The 16,852-nt window shown below is 51.4% G+C and overlaps 1 protein-coding gene and 1 long non-coding RNA gene across 3 annotated transcripts in view; both read left to right on the top strand.

The window, feature by feature from the left end:
* SDC3 (syndecan 3) overlaps positions 1 to 16,852 on the top strand; it is a 94,173-nt gene that overhangs the window by 45,259 nt on the left and 32,062 nt on the right. The window lies entirely within an intron of this gene.
* On the top strand, positions 297 to 6,231 carry LOC118155387 (uncharacterized). 2 transcript variants are annotated; one of them, XR_013519902.1, is made up of 2 exons: positions 297 to 1,443; positions 5,889 to 6,231. It is a non-coding gene; the product is annotated as an uncharacterized LOC118155387 (long non-coding RNA). The 2 variants fall into 2 exon arrangements; XR_004745858.3 differs by lacking the exon at positions 297 to 1,443 and adding an exon at positions 3,372 to 3,436.

Raw genomic sequence — 16,852 nt, 5'->3', positions numbered from 1 at the left:
GACATTATTTTTAGGCTTCCAGAAAATCTAAAGTTGTCAAATACAAGCATTACTGACGTAGTGATTAATCGGTTAAGGTTCTTAGACAATCCCTGCACTCTTGGCATACAGAGGGAGGGAACAACTCACTTTGGGCCTTCCTGGAGTAGGAAATATTTGGTTTACGTTTTGAAGTCTATGCAGGAGTTCTCTGTGAAAAGAAGAGAGGCAGATACTCTAGAGGACAAAAATGAGAAAAGCACCCTTGCATATCTGGGGAATGATGGAAATCAAGTAGGGCTGGAGTATTCAGCTCATGAGGGTGGGGATGGTGGTGAGGGGAGGAGGGTGGCTGGGCCTTCTGGGTCAGAAAGAGCCTTGACTGTCATGCTCAATGGTTTGCTGTTTCTCTTACAAGCAGTTGATGTGTGTGATGTGTGTGTGTCTGTGTGTGTGTATGAGAGAGGGTGTGTGTGTGTGTGTGTGTGTATGTGTGTCCCATGGAGATTTTAAGAGAGATATGGGGCTGGGCACAGTGGCTCATGCCTGTAATCCCAGCACTTTGGGAGGCTGAAGCGATGGATGACCTGAGGTCAGGAGTTGAAAATCAGCTGGGCCAAGGCGAAACCCAATTTCTACCAAAAAACACAAAAACTAGCCGGGCATGGTGGTGTGTGCCTGTAATCCCAGGTACTTGGGAGGGAGGCTGAGGCAGGAGAATCACTTGAACCCAGGAGACAGAGGTTGCAGCGAGCCACGATCATGCCACTGTACTCTAGCCTGGGTGACATATTGAGACTCTGTCTCAAAAAAGAAAAAAAAAGGTGGGAGAGATATGGTCAGATTTGTGATTTGTACAAATGACTGTGGCAGTCTGCAGGGAGGCAGGTGGGAGGTTGGTGGCAGGGCTGTCAGTTCTCCAACCAGTCTCTAAGGCCCCTGGGGTCAGCCCTCAGAGCCTGCCCCCACCAGCACTGTCCATGGTGCCAACACACATCATTGCAATCCCAGTGGGCTCCCTGGTGACAGCCTAAGGGTTGTGTGTGTAGTTGGATGGGCAAGGGGACTCTCAATGCCTGTGTGTTGTGATCAAGGGTCTCAGCTGCTCTAGTCTCAGAAGCCCTGCCCAGGTGCCCATGTGTCTGGAGGGCAGATCCCCACTTCATCTGGCCAGGCTTTAATGCATGGAGTTGAGGCAGAAATTGAAGCCAAGCAGAAAGGATGGGGCCTGAGTTGGGAAGACGTGAATACCGCACTTCTGAGTTTGCTTCTATAGAGTGTGACAAGGCCATATTTGTGTTCCAGGAAGATCACTCTGGTGGTAGCAGAGCAGACAGACAGGAAAGGAGAGTTGAGAGTCTCTGAGCCCCACGTGAGCCCCCAGTGCCACACAACAGGACTTTGGAGAAAGAGGAAATACGGTGGGGTTGGAGTAGAATAACCAGGGAGGCCTTGCTGGAGGAGGTAAGACATGAGGGGCTTGGAGGATTCACAGAGGGAGAGAGGCGTGTCAGGCAGGGTGAACAGCATAGGCAAAGGTAGAGAGGTTGGAACCACCTGTAGTTAAGAAAAAGTGGGAAGACTTGCCCTTCTGTACCCAGTGGCCCCCACCTCCTCTCCATGGACCTTCTGAGCAGGGAGGGGGCCTGCTCTGTGACCGAGCTCAGCTGCACCTCTGGGTGTCTCTGGCTGAGGGAGGGGGCAGGCTGGGTGCGGCTTTGAAAGGTCCTTCCATTGTGTGTGAGGCCCAGCCAGAACAGAGGAGGCGGGTGCACAGAGCCCTTTGTCCGCCAAGTTACCCACGACGTGCTCTGGCACTCTCCACGGTCCTCACTGACCTTAGACTCAAGGCCGTGCCATAGAGACAGGTTGTTCTGCCTTGGCTGGCTCTGATGTCACAGTAGAGGGAGGGGACAGGGGCAGGGGTGGACAATGGTGGGATTCAAGGCTGACCAAGGGCTGACAGACTGCCTCTTGCCCTTGAGGTGCAACGAATCACTAATTCATTAAGTTCTTTAACCCCACAAGCTATAGAATGATGGAACCTTCCAGTACCTGAGAATCCCAGAATAATGGACTCTTTCTAAGATCGTGGAAACTTTCACAATAGACTCTGTGGGAATCAGAATTCTATTCTATAGAATAACAGAATCTTAAAAATCATAGATTTTTAAAATATCTGCCTTCTGGGTTTGCTGTGAGAATAAAATGAAATAGTACATGGAGGACGGGTGTGGTGGCTCATGCCTGTAATCCCAGCACTTTGGGAGGCCAAGGTGGGCTGATTATGAGGTCAAGAGATTGAGACCATCCTGGCCAACATGCTAAAACCCCGTCTCTACTAAAAATACAAAAATTAGCTGGGTGTGGTGGTGCATGCTTGTAGTCCTAGCTACTCGGGAGGCTGAGGCAGGAGAATTGCTTGAACCCGGGAGGTGTAGGATACAGTGAGCCGAGATTGTGCCATTGCACTCAGCCTGGTGACTCTGATTCAGAAAATAAAAAAATAAAAAAAATAGAAAAAAGAAATACTGCATGGATCGCACATAGAATAAGCCTGGAATGTTGTAAACGCTCCCTAAGTGTCAGCTCTTTTCCCCATTTTGAGGAAACCCAGGCCCAGAGAGGTGATGTGACCTGTCTAGGAACACACAGCTAGGAGGTGGTGGCACAGAACATCAATGGCTTGGAGGGAGCCCCGGTGGCCGGAGGGCCTCTCACGCTGAGTCCCTCATGGCCAAGCCAGCAGGTCTGTGTCTGAATTCAGGTCTCCAAGGTGGGGGTGAGTGTGGGAGGGTGAGAGCTGGGGGTGAAGTGGGAGACCGGAAGAGGGGGCCAGGGCTCCACTGGTCCCTGTGTAATCTCTCTGGGCCTCAGTTTCTCCCTTTTTTTCTTTTTTTTTTTGAGATGGAATTTTGCTCGTTACCCAGGCTGGAGTGCAATGGCGTGATTGTGATCTTGGCTCACTGTAACCTCCGCCTTCCAGGTTCAAGCAATTCTCCTGCTTCAGCCTCCCAAGTAGCTGGGACTACAGGCATGCACCACCACACCCAGCTAATTTTTTGTATTTTTAGTAGAGACAGGGTTTCACCATGTTGACCAGGATGGTCTCAATCTCTTGACCTTGTGATCCACCCTCCTCAGCCTCCCACAGTGCTGGGATTACAGGCATGAGCCACAGTGCCCCAGCCCCTTTTTAAAAGAGAAATAGTATTTCCCTTCCTACTTCCACCCCTGGGGAGTGGTGAGGCTGCCACCCTGGTTGGGCTGCCCTGTGTGTTCCTGAGTAAGTGACATCACTTCTCTGAGCCCATGTCTTCACTGGTGCAATGGGGAGAATAAGGACTGAATCAGCATGAGGATTGACTTGAGGAGCTAATACCCTTTGAAGCAGTGTTAAGCAGACGCTCTGTACATTTGGCTCGCAGCTCTGTTGCTCCACAGGTCAGTGATTGGGGTAAGTCTTATAACCTCCAGTTACTTCAGTTTCCACAGCTGCAACATGGAAACACCAGGAATGCTCATTTAGATGATATGGGTTAATACAAGTGGAGTGAGCACTTAGAACTGTTCCTGGCAAGTGGAAGTGTTTAGCAGGCTGCCACAATCATTGTTTACCACCTAAGGCTTAGTCATTGTGAGCAATTATTATTAATGGTCAGCAAAGAGCTTGCAAAGTGCTGCATAATTGTGTGTGTGAGCACCTGCGTGTGCATGTGTGTACAACGGTGCTTATTAAAAGCAGAGCCTTCGGCCCAGAGTTGAGCCGTGTGCCTGGAATTGCTGCTGCTTCTGGCGGCCTCCCCAGGGACTGGAGTGTAATGAGTGTTTGCAGAACCCCCCGCCAGGCAGAGATGAGAGGCACAGAGGAGCCAGCGCTGGAGCCAGGCGGCGGCTGGGAGCCCAGTGTTATTATATTAATGAGAATCAGGGTGATGATTACTATTAACGAGATTAGTCACCAGGGGGCCTCCCCACTTCCCCAGGCTTTGCCTATGACAGGGGAGGCAGGCAGGCATTCTTTGCACCCACCTCTGTCTTCTCTGTCTCAGGAGAAGGGGTGAGGATTCCCTGGTGCCAGACATGAAGCCAATCCCCTTAGAGCCTTGTCTCACTATATCTTTCCAAGCCCCTGGGATTACATATTGGCACACCCACTTTACAGATGAGAAGTCCGAGCCTCAGCCTCTTTCTGACCTGGAAAAAGGTATTTTTATTGCCCCTTCATGTTACCTGCAAACATGTATGGTGAACCGAGCCCTGGCACTTTACATGGATTAATCTTTTAGTCTTCACAACAATCCCATGAGGACAGTGCTCTTGTTAACTCCTCCACATGGGGAAACTGAGGCACAGAGTAGTTAAGTAACTTGCCATCTGTATCACAATATCTCCTGCCTTCCAGCAAGCCCCTCTCTCTCCAGCAGTCAAAGTGAAGGTGTTATTTTTCAACCCTTTGTTATTCTCTACATAGCAGACCACACCCAGGGCTCTGCTGTCAGATGCTTGTGGGCAGTTTTATGCTTGTCTCTTGTCCCCACAGACCCCTCAGTCAGGCCACCTTTGGGCATAGATGCTTAGTGCCACCTGCCATGCAGAGCTGAGGCTGCCACCTACTCACTCATGCCACAAACATTATCCTGGCCCTTCTTGGGGCCAAAATGTCAATCCTTTTAGATACATTCTAAGAAGTCAGGTTCTCATTTAACTTGTAGTGGACAGCTACTCTGTCCAGCACTGTGCCTGGCTGGGGACTCAACAATGGGAGAGACAGACCTGACCCTGTTCTCATGGAGCTCCCAGTCTCGTGGACAAACTAGTACATGGCATATACGTAGTGACAGTTGTTCTGAGTGCTTCAGAGGAAGGACGGTGGTCTGTGGACTGTGCGGGGTGTGTTGGTGGGGGGGAGAGTGCTGTTGGAGTGAGGGAGGAGTGAGGCAGGGAAGGGCTCCCTCAGGAGGTGAATTTAAATGAGAAGTAAAGGCGGAGCAGGAGCTAGACGGTAACCAAAGGGAAGAGCATTTCTGGTGGAGGGAACTGCATATGAGGAGGTGAGACTCCCAGGGGAGTCTTGCCGGCCTAATCAGCACACCATCAATGCTCAGGTGTCTCCCCAGGCCCACAATCATTCATTCAATCAATCATCACTTATCTAATTTAAATAGTTCGTTTACGCATTTTTTCATTCATTTATTCTGTATTTCCTAATGCCCATCCATTTCAGGCTTGATATTGGGTGGGGGGACCCAGAATTGAATCAGTTGCAGTCTCTGTCCTGAGGTTGCTTCCAATCTAGGGTGGGAGATGAATTCTTCCTTATACATGACACCATGTCATCAATGGACACGAAGACTCTTCCTCTAGACTGGGGTGGTGGTCAAGAAGGGCTTCCCAGAATAGAGGTCATTTGAGCTGAGTCTGTTTTTTTGAGACAGTCTCACTCTGTCGCCCAGGCTGGAGTGCAGCAGTGTGACGTCTTCTCACTGCTGCCTCTTGCCTCCCAGGTTCAAGCGATTCTCATGTGTCAGCCTCCTGAGTAGCTGGGATTACTGGCACATGCCACCATGCCCAGATAATTTTTGTATTTTTACTAGAGATGGGGTTTTGTCATGTTGGCCAGGCTGGTTTCAAACTCCTGATCTCAGGTGATTCACCCACCGTGGCCTCCCAAAGTTCTGGGATTATAGGTGTGAGCCACCACACCTGGCCTGAGCTGAGCCTTTATAAATGAGCAGGCACTGAGTCTTTATAAATGAGCAGGCACTAGGCGTTATAAATGAGCAGGGAGGTAGAAAGAGGGAGGTGGGCAATGGTGCACAGCATGAGCAAAGATATGAAGGACTCCAAATGCTAGGCTGAAGCAGAGACTGATGGCTTTGTAATGGTAGCTGTTTTTCCTTTCATAGCAATAACACACGGCAGCTTGGAAGAAAGACTACATTTCCCAGCCTGCTTTGCAGCTAGGTGGAGCCATGTGACTAATGTGGCCAATAGGATGCGAGTAGAAGTGTAGGTTTTCCCCCTTGATCACGTAAAAGATAGTGCTGTGTCTGCCCCGTTCCTTTCCCCTTGCCATTGGCGGAAGGTGCACGCTGTCCCATCTTGAACATGTGAATGAGGGCAACACGGAATGACTACAGCTTAACAAGACGGAAGGAACTTGGATCCGCTATGCCAAGGAGCACCAGCCATTAATGGTTGATATGTAAATGATTATATGAGGGATAAATAAACTTCTCTCTCCTTTAAGCCAGAGTTATTTTGGGTCTCTGCTTTAGAAGCTCATCCTATATCCTAGCTAATAACCAGACTAAAGGCTATTATCTCCTAGGGCACAGGGAGCTGTTAGAGTTCTGTGGGGAGGGTAATGACATTGTCAGATTTGCATTTTTGGAAGCTCTCTCTGGCCACAGAATGCACGATGGGAAGGAGGGGATAGAAACTGGAGGCTGAGAGACCAGAGCAGGGGTTGATGCTTTCAAATGTGGCAGAGGTACCCAAGCCTGACCCAGGACAGGCCAGCCCTATTGGTGCCTGCTAACAGAGGGAGGGCCAGGTTCCCTACCCAGGCCTAAAGCCAAGCCTTGTGTGCTGCCTGCAGCCACTGTCTCTTCCCATTACTTCCAGAGCTTTCAGCCTTCAATATAACCCAGAGGCCCCTCTTGTGAAATCTGAACTTCAGCTGTTACTAGAGCCCAGGACCACCCCTTCTGGGGAGGGTTGGTGATGCAGGGCTGAGAGCGGGAGGCAGGGGCTCTGGAGGATGGATGTGGGGAAGAAGGAGAGGTAGGTGGGACAGAGCCTATGGTGGGGAGGGGGCTGGGTAGGTGATGATGATGGGGCAAGGACAGATGGGAGACAGAATGAAGAAGGGGTCTGCTAGTCAGGTCTCTTCTAGGTTTTGGTACCAGATCAAACCAGAATACATGAAAAATGGGCTGCACTGGGCCAAGGGTGGTGACTCATGCCTGTAATCCCAGCACTTTGGGAGGCCAGATCATGAGGTCAGAAGTTCGAGACCAGCGTGGCCACCATGGCGAAACCCTGTCTCTACCAAAAATACAAAAATTAGCCAGATGTGGTGGCTGGCGCCTGTAATCCCAGTTACTTGGGAGGTTGAGGCAGGAGAATTGCTTGAACCTGGGAGGTGGAGGCTGCAGTGAGCTAAGATCAGGCCATTGTACTCCAGCCTGGGAGACAAGCGTAAGACTCTGCCTCGAAAAAAAAAAAAAAAAAAAAAAAAAAAGGGCTGCCCAGGCTCTCACCCTGGCAGGAACAGGATGGTGGTGGCTCAGGCACACCTGGATCAGTTAGGACCTTACCCTCTCCACTCTGTTGGCTTCTGTCTCTTCCATTCCAGGCAGCCTCCCTCCACGCCACGGGCGGGAGGTAGACATGGCCACAGGCAGTTTGGGGTCACATTCTGTCAGTTTGTCAGACAGGAGACCCACAGCCTCTCTCTTCCAGCAGCCACATGTAAAATCCCAGGGGTCCTAGGATTGTGCCCGCCACAGGTAATAAGGGAGAAGAAAGTTCTCTAAGAGAGGAAGAATTTTTCTGTTACCTAGAGAATAGGGATAGGGTTTCTGGGTGGCCAACAGCCATCAATGCTGACTGTACCTATGGAATAGAATAGGGGACTCATGGCAGGATGGCAGACAATGGCTGGAGATGGGAGGAATGATGGGGAGGACCTGGTCCAGGGAGAGGCTGATAGGTGCATGAGGTGTGACCTTTGAGCACACTCCAAGACACGCCCTGCCCCCTCTTCCTCTCTCTGGTCTTCTGGGTCTTATTTATTTATTTATTAGAGAAAGGGTCTCACTCTGTTGCCCAGGCTGAGTGCAGTGCCACAACCACAGCCCACTGCAGCCTTGGACTCCTGGGCACACATGGTCCTCTGGCTTCAGCCTCTCTAGTAGCTGGGACCACAGGCATGCACCACACCGCCTGGCTAAATAAAGAATATTTTTTGTAGAGTCAGGGTCTTGCTATGACTGGTCTTGCCCAGGCCGGTCTCCAACTCTTGGGCTCAAGCGATCCTCTTGCCATGGCCTCCCAAAGTGTTGAAATTATAGGCCTGAACCATATCCAGCCTAGGCTCTTTTCTAAAGCCTCTGTCACTGCCTCTGGGAAGTCCTTCCTGATCTCACTCCCATCCAGCAGGGCTGGTTGCTCCTTCCTCTGGGCCCAGTGTTTCTGCTGAGGCCCTCTCTTCAGGTACATCTCACTCTGCACTCCAGTGAGGGACCCGTATAGCTACATCCTAGGCTGGGAGCCCTCGGGCGTGCGCTGCCTGCCTTTGGTTACCACCTCCCACTCTGGCCTTCCTCCCTGGGCTTTGGTCCCATCAGCTTTTGGGTGTCTGCATGTGTCTCTGTGTATGTCCTTGTGTGAAGGCATGTTTGTGTGTGTGTGTGTCTGTGCTTACGGGCATGTGTCTGTGTATACATATACATCTATGTACCCAGAAGACTGTGGATGTGTGGTGTGACTGTGACTGTGGATGCTTGAGTATATGCATATGTATCTGTCTGTGTGTCTGGGTGGGGTCTTTGTATATGGATTGTGTGTGCCTGCCTCAGTGTGACTGTGTATAGGAAGGTCTGGGGTACTCCTCCCGTCTGGGACTTAGTAATATTGAGGTGTACACCCACAAACACATGCAGATCCACACAGAGTTACAGATCCACATGAACACACACACACACACACACACACACACACACACACACCTGTCTCCCATCACCCTGCCCAGGGCTGGCTCTGGATGGGGCTACCCTCCAGATGGCTGGCTGGGGTGGATTCCCGGGGTTTCCCCTCCCCACATGAAAATGTTTTCCTGTGCCCAAACAGTGGCTAAGAGCCAGCCTCACCCTGCAACTTCTATTTCCACTCCTGAGGCCACACCTCTGACAGCAGGATAGCAGTCTGGCCCTGCAGGACAAAAGTTTTGGAAAACAATGAGGCATTGGAGCCTCATCCAGCTGTCTTCCCTCTCAGAAAGCACTCCACGAGCACCGCAGTCTTCTAGCCAGGGCATCGTAGGGCCACCATGATAGGTATTTACATTACTATACCCTGCAGGTGCTGTGGGGCACACCCACAGGGTGGGGAAGGCAGAGGGAATGGCCCATCATTTATCAGGTAGATCCTGACATACCCCCAAAAGTTTATTCATTGCTGTGTCCCCAGCTCCTAGTGCAATGCCTGGCACATAGTAGATGCTCCATAAATGTATGTGGAGTGAATTAATGAAGGAGGGCATTACTAGTCCATCTCACAGACATGGAAACTGAGGTTCAGAGAGGCAATCTATTCAACAGTGACCAAGGGACAGAGACAGATCTGGAACCCAGGAACTGTCAGAGTATTGAGCCCCACTTTGTTGCACTGTATGTCAGGTTTACTCAAGCTGAATGGGTGAAGTGTGAGCTCACTGCTGGGGACCTGGAGGTCATCCATACCCATCTTCACTGCTTATTCTAAGTCTCAATTTCCCCATCTGTACAATGGGTTCAATGACAGCATATCAGGTATGAAGTCACAACATTGATGCATAAGAAGTGTAACTTTCTTTTTAATTCTGACCTGGATTTCTATTTTGAGCCCCCATTTTGCTGAGTGTAGCAGAAACATAATCTTAATCATTTTGGGATCTTCTACCTGGGGATTATGTCTAAGTTGGGGAGTTTGGGCAGAGAAGCTTTTGTAGTGGCAGGCACTGGGGTTGGAGCTGGCCCCCGTTGAGATGCTACCCCTCCTTTGTGGCTGGCACTCAGAGTCACAGCTACACTGACTTTTGTTCCATCCCAAATCCGTCCAGCTCCAGCTCTCTCAGCCCCTCCCAGGTGCATTGAGTTTGTTCTGGACCTGGGTGTATGCTCCAAGTTGAGCCCCAGCACTTAGCAAATGTGACCTTGGCGATTCTCCTAACCTCAGTTTTCTTATCTATAAAATGGGAATAATAATTGCACCTGCTTCGCAGGGTTGCATCATCAGAGTAAATAAATTAATCCACAGCGAATGCTTAAAACAGCACCAGACACACAGTCGCTGCTCAATAAATGTGATCTTAGCTCTTACAGTACCTGTCCTGTTCTGGGAGGCCCAGCTCAGGATGGGGCGGGGGCAGGGCCCCTGCTCTCAGGTCACCTCTACACCTGCTAACTAATGAGGACATCCATCTAATGAGGACAGACACGGTCACCCAGGCTGGGGACTGTCCTGGTGATGAGACAGCACAGGCGGGTGGTCTGCACACATGCAGGGCTGCAGGCGCCATAGCAGGGCCTCAGCCCACAAGCCCCTGATCAGTAGCCAAGTCAGAGATAGCTTTCTCTCTGGGGACCACCTCCAGGTGCTCCCTGCCACCCTGCCCAGTCTGTGGTGCTGGAGGAGGGTTTCTTCTGTACTAGCCTGACCCTGTTCCTGCCCTGCTCCCATCCCCTTCCATGTGCCCCTTCACCTGCCAGGGTCCCAATCAGAAACTTTAGTGTGGCCTTCAGGGCCCTTCACAACCAGGCTTCAACCTGCCTTCCCACCTTCTCTCCTTCATCTGTACCCAGCATCCACTTCCTGTGGCCCCATGTCTCACTCCTTCCAGACTCCACATCGGTGCTGTTTTCCTGCCTGGACTGGGGTCCTCTCCTCCACCTGTGCCTCTTAAAATGTAGCCTCTCCTTGGAGAGCCCTGGCTGGAGGTGATGTGTGCAGCCACGAGCAGGCAGGCTCAGCCGTGGGAGGAACAGAGGCAAGGGTCAGGCGGGACCTCCTGAGAAAGATGCTTGGGGACAGCTGCAGCAACAGGCAAGAGGACAAGCAGACATGGAGGTGGGTTGGTGGTGTGCACTTGAGGGCTGCTGTTCAAGAGGCAGGAAGGCTATAGAGTTGAGAGCTCCAAGCCAGACGCAGTAGGTTTGAGGAGTGCTGTAACTTTCTAGCTGGTGACCCCAGGCAAGTAGCTAAACCTCTCTGAATCTGTTTTCTCCTTTAGATAAGAATAGGTGATAAGAGTAGGTGCAACCTCACAAGATTGTTATCAGGACAGAATGAGATATTTGTTTGGTGTCTACACAGTGCCTGGCATATAGCAAGTGCTCAATAGATATGAACTGGGCAATAGATATCAGCCTGGGCAACATGGCAAAACCCTGTCTGTACAAAAAATGCAAAAATTCGCTGGGCATGGTGGTGTGCACCTGCCTCGTGCTTGGAAGGCTGAGGTGGGAGAATCGCTTGAGCCTGGGAGGCGGAGGCTGCAGTGAGCTGAGGTTACACCACTGCACTCCAACCTGGGTGACAGAGTGAGACCTTGACTCAAAAAAAAAAAAAAAAAAAAAATGGCTCTTATTATTAGTGCAGCCTTTGGGAGCCCTCGGGGGCATGAGTCAGGATTTCAGACCCGGAGGAGCTGGGCACCAGGCGGACAGTCAAAGCTGGGGCTGGTCGCCTCTACTGTCGGAGGACTTTCTGGGAGTTTGACTAGGGGCTGGACGGTTTAGATAAGAATTACCTGTATGATCCACACCACATTCACAGCAGTGTTGTGACTCTGTTCCCCAGAAAATCAAGCTCACATTCTAACCCCTGCTGCCTGTGATTGTGACCTTATTTGGAAATAGGGTCTTTGCAGGTGTCATCAAGTCAAAACGAAGTCACAGTGGATTAGAGTGGGCCCTCATCCACTGACTGATGTCCTTCTAAGAAGAGGGACATTGGGATGACGCCTAGACAGAGGGAGGATGAAGATGGGGGCAGAGATGGGAGGTGTGCAGCCACAAACCAAGGAATGTCAAGATCATCGAAGCTGAAGAGAAGCATGGACCTCATTTCCCCCAGAGCCCCAAGAAGGAGCCAACTCTGCCAAAAATCTCGTCTTCAGACTTTAGGCCCCAGGACTGAGAGATTTAGATCTGTCATCTGAAGTCAACAAGTTTGTGGCAGTTTGTTTATGGCAGCACTAGGGAACTAACATGATCTCCATTTCATGGGTGAGGAAGCAGAAGCTCAGAGAGGTTAAGTCACCAGCCTAAGGCACACAGCCAGTAAGTACCAAGGTCAGGATTTGTACCTGGGGATGCAAGGCCTTTGCTCCTAGCCCATGGCATGTCAGACTGGCCATATTGAGTTACAGCTGTTTGTGCCTAGGTTTTGTGGAGTGGTTCTGTCTGGTCTCTGTGTCCCCAGGGACAAGTGTCATGAGGCTGGACAGTGGGAACATGTTAAAGACAAAGGGGTTTTGCAGGAGACCCCAAGCCTCCTTCCTCAGGGAACCAGCCAGGGAGGCGACAGTGGCTGAGGATCACATCTAGGTCATCAGGGCACCAGAGGGTCAAGCTCCAGGCTCTGACAGTGTCTCAGGGGCCCTGACTGAGAGTCCACTGAGTGCCAATGTTTTCAGAAGACTCAGGTTCTAATCCCAGCCTTACTTCTCACCAGCCTTGTAACCTATGACCTGGGGCAAGTCACCTCACCTCCTTGGGCCACAGTTTCCTCATCTGGAAAATGGGCAGGAGGCTCTCAGGGCTGAGACAAGGACAAGGTCAAAAAGCAGTTTGGGAGCAGCTGAGCTGGAGACAAAGGGTGATTGTCGCTGGTGCTTTTCTCACCCACACAGGGCCGCCCCGCCCGCCCGGGGAAGATGACGCAGGGAAGGTTGCCCCAGCGACAGTTTCCTTCTTTACAGAGGGGAGCTGTGGGGAGGGGAGGGGTGGGCTGGACACAGTGGCCCGGATTCCCTCCGGGAAACAGGAAGTCCCTGCTGCCCAGGTCACTGCCCCGGTTGCAGGAAACCAGTTGACTCTGTCCTCTCCTGTCCCTGCTCCCAGCCCAGCAAGGGATTCACTGTCCTGTTAAGCCAGGTCCAGTTTCTGAAGGCAACTCTCAGACCTGCTGGGCCCCAAGAGGGGAAGGCCTGCCTCCAGTCACCCAGGACTCAGAGGCGCACAGAAGCAGAACTCAGGACTCGTGGACTCTCAGAGCTTAGCATGGCAGCGGTGCTGATGGCTTTGTCTCTGCCTTCCTGTGAGACTCTGCTCAGCACCCTACAAGTATCAGCCTGTCTAGTCCTCCGAACCCTATGGGGCAGCTCCATGATTACCCCTATTTAAAGATGAGGAAACTGAGCCAAAGGGTTGTCCAATAGCCACCCAGGTCACACAGCTGGTAAGGAGCAGCAAGATTTGCACCAGGTAGGCAGAGCTGGATAAAGTCCCATAGTATCTGGCCCAGTTCTCCCATTTTTAAATGGGGAAATTGAGGCTAGAGAGGGGAAGGGACATGCCCCAACCACACAACAGCTTAACGGCAGGCCGGGGCTGACCTCAGGCCCCCTGGGGTGGACCCAGTTGCTCGCCACCATCTTCATTTTTACTTGTGGAGCCCAGACTTTCTTCAAGGTGGCAAGACGCCCCGATTAAAAAACCAAAACTGTGTTTCTCCCCATCTCCCTGGTATATTGGGACACGTTCTAGCCCATGCGATCTGAGCAGATTCACTGGATGTCTTCAGGAGAGTCTTTAAAGGGAGGCCACCCAGCTGGGGTAGGCTTTTGGCTCCTTGCCAGTCCCCTTCTTCCTGCCCAGAACACAGGCAAGATGCTGGCACCAGAGCAGCCTCTTTGTGGTCCTGAGGCCACGAATCTGAGGAGGAAGCACCAGGTGGAAGATGGCTGAGTGGAGGTGGGGAGGGTGCTTGATGGCTTTGGGGTGTGCTTCTCCCAGGCAGGGTCTGCCTTCTGCTGGACTTCGTGTTGGGAGGGAACACCCCTCACCCCTCTTTGATTTAAAGCTCAGGGTTTTTCTTGTTTGTTTTTAATTTTGTTGCTTGTAGCTGATGTAATTCTTCCTTATTTGTGTCTAGATTGTCTGATTCTTAAATTTTAATCAAGTTGGTGTTGCAAGAACCCTGAGGAAATATCTAGTTGATTTTCAAATTCTGTGCATCTGTGCTTTAGGGGAGCCGTAAAGCCAAAACCACTGATTCAGACAACAGATGTGTGTGCCTACCTCTCAGCTTTCCAGGCGTTACAGGAGGACCTCATGTCCTTGCTTACTAAAGAGAAGCTCTGTTTTTCTGCTGCTAAGAAATGTCTAAAAGCCACATCCAGTCAAACCATTCTGGAGACAGCAAGGAAAGTGAGGCTCAGAGAGACCATGGTGGACTGAAGCTGAGGACAGCAGGGTGGGGTAAAGGCACCCCACAGTGCCTCGTGTGGAGCAAGGGGCTGGCAGGCGGGAGGATTCCTTCTCAGGTGGCATCCAGTCCCCTGAACACAGGTGCAGACAGGGAGTGCCTGTGAGGTGCCTGGATAGAGGAATTCACTGTGACTGTTATAGGAAAGGGGTCCATTCCAGACCCCAATGCAGGGTTCTTGGATCTCGTGCAAGAAAGAATTCAGGACAAGTTCCTACGGTAAAGTGAAAGCGAGTTTATTAGGAAAGTAAAGGCATAAAGAATGTCTACTCCCTAGAGCAGCCCCGAGAGCTGCTGCTTGCCCATCTGATGGTTATTTCTTGATTATATACCAAACAAGAGGTGGATTATTCATGCCTCCCCATTTTAGACTGTATGGGACCACTTCCTGACATTGCCATGGCATTTGTAAACTGTCACGGCACTGGTGGAAGTGTAGCAGTGAGGACGACCCGAGGTCACTCTCAATGCCATCTTGGTCTTGGTGGGTTTTGAGCGCCTTCTTTACTGCAACCTGTTTAATCAGTAAGGTCTTTATGACTTGTATCTTGTGCCAACCTCCTATCTCATCCTGTGACTTAGAGTAACTTAACTGTCTGGGAATGCAGTCCAGTGGGTCTCAACCTCGTTTTACCTAGTCCCTATTCAAGATGGAGTTGCTCTGGTTCAAACGCCTTTGACATGACTGGCACGGAACACAGAGCAGTGAAGTGGGAACATGGGTTGAGACGTCCCTGTCACTGCATTCTAGACCCCGGGCTCAGTGATGGGGGTGCACTGGCGAGCAAGACAGACTTGACCCCTGCTTCACAGAGTTCTGGAAGGTGCTCAGATGCAGGGTGCTCCATAAGGGAATGGCCTGCACCTCTTTCCCTGGTGGAGCCATCATGGGAAAAACCTTTAACCAGGCATTAGGCACCATGTCTTCTCATTCCGGCTCAGCCACTGCCTTGCTGTGTGGGTTGCGCCCCATCTCTGCCGTCTCTGGGCCTCTAACGTGGCTGGGGGAAGAAGATGGGTGAGGTTCTCTCCAAGGCCTCTTTGTGCACTGACATCCAGAGAGTCTGGTGTAACAGGAATGATAGATATTTTTAATGTACCTGTGTGTTTCTGAACTGCTTTTATGCCACTTTTCCTTTTCAGCCACAGGCATCCAGGGTCTTATAGAGCAATAGGATTGGGGATCAGGAGTACAAAAGGAAAGAATTGATGTTCAGCTTTTGACGGAATAGGATCCTGCAGTCTTTAGCCAGATAATGGTCTTGAAAGCCAGGCTTTGTTGAGAGAGGGGAAAGGCTTTCTAAGTCCCCAAAGCCCTCTTTGCATATCAAGAGCCCAGCCTGGCAGACTCCGAGATCATAGGAGGAGTGTGGAGAGGATGAAGGAGATGGAAAGGGAAGTTCCCACTGGACAAGATGAGCAAGCAGAGGGTCTGCCGACACAGTGCGGGAGACAAGGATTCTGGTGAAGAGGGGCCAGGGAGAGGACACGTGTGGGTCCCAAGGAGAGCCCTGAGGGCCCACCCTCCTGGGCATCTGCCCCTGGTGGGGATGAGACCACAGATACTAGAAACCCTGGACAGGGTCCTAGAATATCCACTTTGCCACTTACCCAGTGTGGGGAAGGAGTTGGGATTGCAGGGGTGGAAACGCAACGTGAGTAGAAAGAGGGAGCTGGTTAGGTGAGGCTGATTGGGTACTGTGGGGTCCTCATGACCTGTGCCAGGTGACCCAAAACTCCAGACTGCACCTGGGATTAAGAGGTCAGCAGAGCGGGACACTTTGTGGCCAGGGGGAAAGGGGAGGAGCTCCCGGGGCCACAGTAGGAAAGGCCGGCTCAGGACCAGGTTGGTGAGACCTGGTCATGGAATGCATGGCTGATGGAGCCAGTGGGGACTGTGGCCAGTATTGAGAGGAGAAGGAAGAGGGGCCCTGAATGGGTGCTGTAGGGGGCCAGGTGTGTAACACAGCCACAGGAGACCCCACCCACTGCTCCCAGGAGACGCCCAGCTTTCTCCACCTGCCTCTTCCCTGGCTGCCATATTTGGACCTTGAGAGCTTGTTGGAAGGTTCCAGAAGAAGAGTGCAGCTACTCATGTCCCCTTGACTGAAGAACGGTCCTCCTGTATCGGGGATGGTTGTCTTCTTAGACTGAGTTTGAAGCTTCGGGAGGAACATGCAAGGGTGGCGGCGAGGGAGGAAGGGGACACCCGCATAGTTAGCCAGATCAGCTGAATAACCCTGGCAATCAGGGGGGTGACAGATGTCGCAGCCAGATCACCCACACATTTAAGCTGCCATATTTGGAAGGACAAGAAGGAGAAATCTTGAAACACTGAGCATCACCCCAGGCCATGGTGTAAACACCAGAGAGACCATATTAAACAGGAGGGACAGAGCCCTATTTAACTGGTGATGAATTTGCCAAGGAGTCCCCTCTTCTACCCCAGTGCCCCAGCAGTGGGATGGATCCTGGAGCGCCAGATGAAATCATGTGTAAGAAGTATAAGGGAGGCTGGGCACGGTGGCTCACGCCTACAATCCCAGCTCTTTGGGAGGCCGAGGTGGATGGATCACGAGGTCAAGAGATCGAGACCATCCTGGTCAACAAGGTGAAACCCTGTCTCTACTAAAAATACAAAAATTAGCTGGGCATGGTGGTGCGCGCCTGTAAT

Source organism: Callithrix jacchus, chromosome 7, assembly GCF_049354715.1.
Source record: "Callithrix jacchus isolate 240 chromosome 7, calJac240_pri, whole genome shotgun sequence".
NCBI classification, from domain to species: Eukaryota; Metazoa; Chordata; class Mammalia; order Primates; family Cebidae; genus Callithrix; species Callithrix jacchus.
This window is presented reverse-complemented; position numbering and strand designations above follow the sequence as displayed.